At 37.8% G+C, this 6,808-nt stretch overlaps 1 pseudogene; it reads left to right on the top strand.

Annotated features, from left to right (window-relative positions):
* The first annotated feature begins 351 nt into the window (after positions 1-351).
* Positions 352-2,854, top strand: LOC108388135 (olfactory receptor 8B3-like; annotated as a pseudogene).
* Positions 2,855-6,808: the final 3,954 nt, after the last annotated feature.

Below are 6,808 nucleotides of genomic sequence, written 5' to 3' on the forward strand. Positions count from 1 at the left end.
GCTGAGGAGAGGGGACATGTGCGTTCAGAAATTGTGAGATGAGAGAAGAATGACGGTTCTGGTTAAACTTCTTCCCCCTCAACCTCTTATTTTCAGGTAGGCATGTTTTTAAATGGAAGCAGTGACCCTCATGCTGTTGGTCAAGTTTTGACCCTCTTACATATCTTAAAAAGGGGGTATTCATGTCACTCAGTTTAATGGAAATAGGAAAACTGATTCTCTGGGTCCAAATGCGCGAGTCTCAGACCTTCTCAGGGCCTACACCACTCTTTTGAGAGGTGATACTGTGGGAAAGCTTAATGTTTCTCGTGTAACTTTTTCTCCTGTGTCCACAGATTTCCCTAAAGAAGAATGGCTTCTAGTAATGGCTCTTTCATTACTCACTTTGTTCTGTTGGGATTAACAGACAGGCCAGATCTCCAACTGCCCCTGTTCTTCCTATTCTTAGTAATGTATATGGTCACTGTGCTGGGAAATCTGGGCATGATAACTCTAATTGGGTTGAATTCACACCTACATACCCCTATGTACTTTTTCCTCTTTAATTTGTCCTTCATAGATTGCTTTTTGTCTTCTGTTTTTACACCCAAAATGCTGATTAACTTCATATCTGAGAAGAATATTGTTTCTTATGGGGGATGCATGACCCAGCTTTCTTTTCTGTGTTTTTTTTGGTATTTCTGAATGCTATGTGCTGACATCAATGGCCTATGACTGGTATGTGGCCATCTGCAAGCCACTTTTGTATAATGCTGCCATGTCCCCTAAGGTGTGTTCCAGCCTTATGCTTGGTTCATACTTGATGGCCTTTTCTGGTTCCATGACACACACTGGATGCCTGCTGTGTGTGCCAACACCATCAACCATTATTTGTGTGACATCCTTCCTCTCCTCCAGCTCTCCTGCACCAGCACCTACGTCAATGAGCTGGTGGTGTTCATTGTGGCGGTCATCAACATCATTGTGCCCTGTCTTGCCATCTTTGTCTCCTATGGTTTCATCCTCTCCAGCATCTTCTGCATCAGCTCCACTGAGGGCAGGTCCAAAGCCTTCAGCACCTGCAGCTCCCACATCACTGCTGTTTCTCTCTTTTTTGGATCATGTACATTTATGTATCTCCAGCCATCTTCTTCTGGGTCTATGGATGTGGGAAAAATCTCTTCTGTCTTTTACACGAATACAGTTCCACTGAGGGCAGGTCCAAAACCTTCAGCACCTGCAGCTCCCACATCATTGCTGTTTCTTTGTACTTCGAATCAGGTGCTTTTATGTATCTCAGGCCATCTTCTGCTGGTTCTATGGATGTGGGGAAAATTTCTTCTGTCTTTTACACGAATACAGTTCCCATGATGAACCCCTTAATCTATAGCTTGAGGAACAAAGATGTTAAACTTGCTCTGAGAAAAACCCTGAATAGGATAAAGTTTTGTTCAGAAGCAGTATGTGTCTCTGCTGGTGGCTGCAGGACAGGAAAATTCTGTGCATTTATTTAAAGTATTTTTGGTAGTTACCAATTTATCCTAATTTTTCCTTGGCATGGTGAAAGGTATCTGAGTCTTATATCATAAATTCCAATGTTTATAGGTTAGATCCTTTTAATTATTATTGTTACCTCAACATGTTCTCCTTTTTTCCCCTCTTTTTGTAATAGAATTGAGTAAAAAATATATTATCTGTTTTTTATTTATTGTTATTTTTTAATTGTTTATTAATTTTTTTGCTCTGGAACACAATGAACAGTCTTCTAATGTTTTAAATTGGTAACAGTAGAGTGACATTGCATTGTTGATGTTTTTTCCTGTGACTTGCTCTTAGGAACATGAATCGGATCATCCTGTTAGTGCTCTCATTCTTCTATCCTGTGATTAGCAAAATATGTCTCCTTTAAATGCCAGATACTGAAAATTCCTTAAGGACTATCAAAGAGTCCAGTTTGCAATGTTGCATCAAGCTTATTGTCACAGTTTTCTTTTTTACTTTAAACACTTACACCAGCATATCACTGACAGTCAAAATAGTTTTATTTTATGGGTGAGAAACTGGAGACTGGTTAGTGATTTCCCTAAAGTCACGTGGCTTCATAAAGAGAAAGTCTAGACTAAACTCTTAGCCTTCTGGCCTCAAGTCTACTATTCTTTGTAGTCTACTTGGCTTCTGCTTTCTCCTATTATTATTGGCTCAGTAAGCGTGGAATATGAAAAAAACATTGCTACCTTCAAAGTTGAGTGTGTCTTTGTCTTAGGATGACACATGAATTTCCCTCTGTGTAGATATTACATTTTTTCAATTTTTTGTTTAGGAAAAACTTGATAATTATTTTGGTTGTAAAAGAGTGAGACCTTCTGGACCAGTGTGGTGGAGAGATGATTGGTTTAAGTAGGGAACTTACTTTTGATGCAAATTAAAAAAAAAAGCCCTGAATTTGGTATATTTGCAAGTATTCGTAATTCACAGAAGAGAGCACGGGAGAGAAGGGAGCCCAGAATTACATCAGCAGGTGAGGACTCAGTACGACACATGGTCAATAAGTAAGTGGTTACCCTGTGGGGAATGATCATGAAGATTAGGAACCGTGTTTCAATCTGAATTGGTGTCCTGTTCTGTAGAGTGCTGTAAACGTGTTCCACTGTCCACACAGCTTTGTGAAGACTGTAATGTACAGTACCTGCACATTAGTAGTTGGGGATGAAGGCAGAAGAGCTGTGGCCATATTTGAGGATTCAGATGGAGAGACGGCAGAAGCTTCAGGAGATAAAGTAGTGTTAGGTAATCGGAACTCAAGTTAGAAAGAAGAAACTTACAAAGTAAAATGATGGATAATGAGAGCCCCTACCTACGACTCTCTCTTTCCTAGAAGGCTGTAGAAATGTTATGGAGATTACAGGGTTTCTCTGGATAGTAAAAGCATAAATTAATTCGGTGTTTATAAATAGTTAAACCACACTGTGGAAGACATAGAAACAAATCACTCCTGTTTTTATTGGCTTCCCATATGCTAATTTCCTATCGAATTTTAGGTACAAAAAGCTCAAATGGCTGCTGGGAGAGGAGTGACACTAAGGAGACATTGGGTGAATAAACCAAACTGTGACAGTGTCTTTAACTAGCAAGGATGTATGTGGGATTTTTTTTGAAATTAAGCAAAATATGCTAGTCTAAAAACCCTCAATTTGGTGTTTCATGTGACAATTTAAATTTTTTCTATGATAACTTTAATAATATTCACTAGTCATCATTTTCCTAATCACCACTGAACATTTAAGTGTTTCAATTCAGCATAACTGGTGTGTTGAAGTGCTTGTTTTTTACATGTTCAGGATTGCTAAATCCTTGTTTTAGGGTTAAATGGCCACTTGTTTGCCATTCCCCGATCCCAGTATCAACACGCTTCATTTTCACTTGACAAGTTCTATTTGTATATGAAATAGTGGGTCTTTTTGGTGTTTTGTTTTGCCTTTTTTCACTTAACTCTTCTTTTTGCAAAACTTCTTTTCCTTATCGAAAGACAGTTATATAAATCAATAAATAATGCCTGTGTTATTGAAAACCTTTGTAGACATTGCAGAGGTGTGTCTACTACATTAGGTATTTTATCATGATTTGAGGTGGCCTGAGAGGTGGCTTAAACCTGGTCACTAACCTTTAATCTTATGAGCTTCAAAATTCAAATGAGATGTCTCATGTACCCAAAAGATAAACTTTCTTTAAAATTTACTTTTGACAAATTGTAAAAAAAAATTTTTTTTAATTGTTTAAGTATACTTTGTGATATTTAAAAGTGGTGATATTTTAAGAGTCATCTTAGCAACTGTTAGGCATCTTAAGCCCTTTGCAGCAATAACCCCTGTGTCTGTCTCTTTGGATCTTTTTCAGAGGGAGATGAACCAAGTCAGGGTATTTTTATTTGCATACATAGTTATCCTTAGTTTTTATTCTTTTGTGTTATGAAAATGACACTGACAGTTTTGAGGGGAAGTAGGATTCCATTGAAATTGTCACAGCTGCGTCACCCAGCTGAGCCATGGGATTCTCCTGGGCTGTGTACTAGGACAGGGCTGTTTCTAAGTCGTGTGAAAGCTTTGATTTTATAGGCTTAACAGAAAATGATCCTTTTAGTTAAAAGTTGGAAAGGTCTGTGATTACAGGCTGAATTTATTTAGTGTAAGCTATTTGTAGGTGAGCGACTATTGTTGCTCAGGATCAGGTTTGGAATAAGCATGATCAGAGTGCACTATGCATAAGATCTGAGGAAAAGCAGAAGTAAAATGTGTTCTGAGTTCTGTTTCTTGAATTCCTAAAGCTCCCAAGTGAACCCTATTCTGTACTTTTTTTTCATGGCCTCCACACACACACACACACACACACACACAGTTCTTCAGGTCATTTTATGAGATAACTGCCTAACTTCAATTGCACGTGATCCACTTTTGATCTTTTCAAGCGCCACCAAGTAGCACAAACAAAGCAATGTAAGACTAATGTAAAGGCAGATTTTCATATAAAAGTAGAGTTACACTGTACACGTGGAAAGATTCTAAAATTGGTCTTATATGGCCTTACATTCTTCCTGAAATTTGATTATGTCAGCAAGTGTCCATGTTGGGGACAGTTCCTTAAAGGTGGCACAACTGGTTTTTCTCTTGAGCATTGGAACATTTCTTGGTATATTCAGCCTGGCACTAGGTGAAGTAGTTGGTTTATATGCAGGGCTTTGTCATACCAAATATGAACCTCTAAACATTAACTTCTCACTCAGGGTGGGAAGTTCTAAGTTCAGAGACCGAGACTCCCATCCTCCTCAGTGAGTGGAAGGGTTGGTGGAATCACCTCTTCTGTTTGGAGTCTCTCTCTGACATAAGGTTGAAAAGACTCACTCAGAAAATAGAGGTGTGCAGGGTTTACATTTGCTTTAGGGAGAGGATTTTGTTGCGGTGTTCTCTGCATGCTGCATCAGTTGGTCTGTGTGCCCCTTGGGGAAGGACTTTGAGGTACATGGGGAAAGGGATCCTGTTTCCCATTTCTGAGCTGCTGAGACTAATGCTCAGAGATGTTCATGGTTGTTACAAAACACAATTAATAAATAGAATAGCTGAGACTAGGACTTGTATGTTTTGATTCTAAACCTTTGAGGATCTTTTAAAAATAGTTATCATTATACTTCATTATTATTTTATTATGATACTTTATTTATTATTATACATTATTATGTTCTTACTTTGGATAAATCAGTGAAAGTTGAACCATTGTTTTAGTGAACAAAATACCTCTGAACACCAGTAAGGACACAATACTGAAATAAAAATGTCCATAAAGTATCTTTCACAGTCCATCTTTAATAGCTCTTTTGCCTAATTTAAAATGTGTTATTATATTGTCCTTTGATAAAGGTTTATACAGTGAATGGGAACACATAATGATAGCCTGTAATAACCATTATTATTAGCTGTTTACAAAACCCCAGCACCATCACACATTCAGTATCTTATTAATCTTCACACCTGGGATGTCTGATAGCCATAAAAATGGTTAACCCAGTATGACAGAGGTTGCTAACTGTTCACCTCTTCTTCCAGAATATACATGTCCCAGAGGTGTTTCCTGCAGTGAGGTGTGACATGTGACTGAGTTCTAGACATGATGGACAAGCTGTACCTTTTCCATATTCTCTTCCATCTTCTGTGAGTGAGTAGCAGGTGACAATGAGGTGCTATGTAGGTGATGAAACTTTAAAGAAAAGACAGGGAGTGATTGCAGTGGGCATGTTGGAGAATGGAAGAATGGTCAGAGCAATCATCTACGAGGGCACAGAGAAGGCTTTCAATACATCAAAGATTTTATTATGAACTTGTGGTAATTTCCTAATACCGCAATCTATTTTAGAAATATAAAACCCATAATAACTGCATTATGAATACACACATACACAGACCTAGGGTCAACTGCATATTACTCTCCACTTAAGTATAGATGACTACTACCTTGAGACTGAGGTCTATGCTGATCTCCAGGAATAATACTTGGCCTATTCTTTAATGTGCATGGTGGTTATAAGCTGTTATTTTTGTAATAATTGATGAAGTGTAGTTTTACAAGCTTTATTTATTGAAATTAAATTTCACAATAAATTGAGGTTATAAAACTTTTGTTAGAGCTCTATTTTAATAGAACGCTGATCCATAAGCAAAGACTGAGACTAAAGCCCCAAGTATATAGGAACAGCCTTCTGAGTTCAGAATGGCTCCCATTGAAGAGGACCACCATATGCAGGATAATACTTACGGTACATTACGGACCAGTCCAGGCAGATCAATTCTGTTTAGTTACCCAATGAAGAATTTCACCAGCATCTGCGGGAGGAGGAAACCTGATATATAATCTCAGTTTGCTGATTTTGTACTATGCTATGTATCATTACACTTAAGTCAGTGGTATAATAAAGAGCATACAGTTCTCATCCCATATTATGTAATTCCATTTTCTGAGTCTTGTCTACTTTCTTCATAAAGTCTTCCCTTAAGGAACTTCTCCAGGCATTATTTTGGATATCTGTTCCTCCCAGAATTAGAAAATTTAGATATATGACAATATTTAGGCATAGAGAAAAGACTGGGCTTCAAAAATAAGAAATATTATAAAACATAATAATCATTGAATCAGAATCAGGTATTACAGTTGTAGTTCAAGTTTGGAGGTGACTCAGCAGTAAGTAAATTTGTGTGGCGTCTCAGAATGTTGGATATGCATTGTTCTTTGAGGTAGGATAGACCTCAGTCTGAAGACAGACGTCAGCTCTTTTCAGTCGAGTAAG

Source organism: Manis javanica, chromosome 6, assembly GCF_040802235.1.
Source record: "Manis javanica isolate MJ-LG chromosome 6, MJ_LKY, whole genome shotgun sequence".
Classification (NCBI taxonomy): Eukaryota; Metazoa; Chordata; class Mammalia; order Pholidota; family Manidae; genus Manis; species Manis javanica.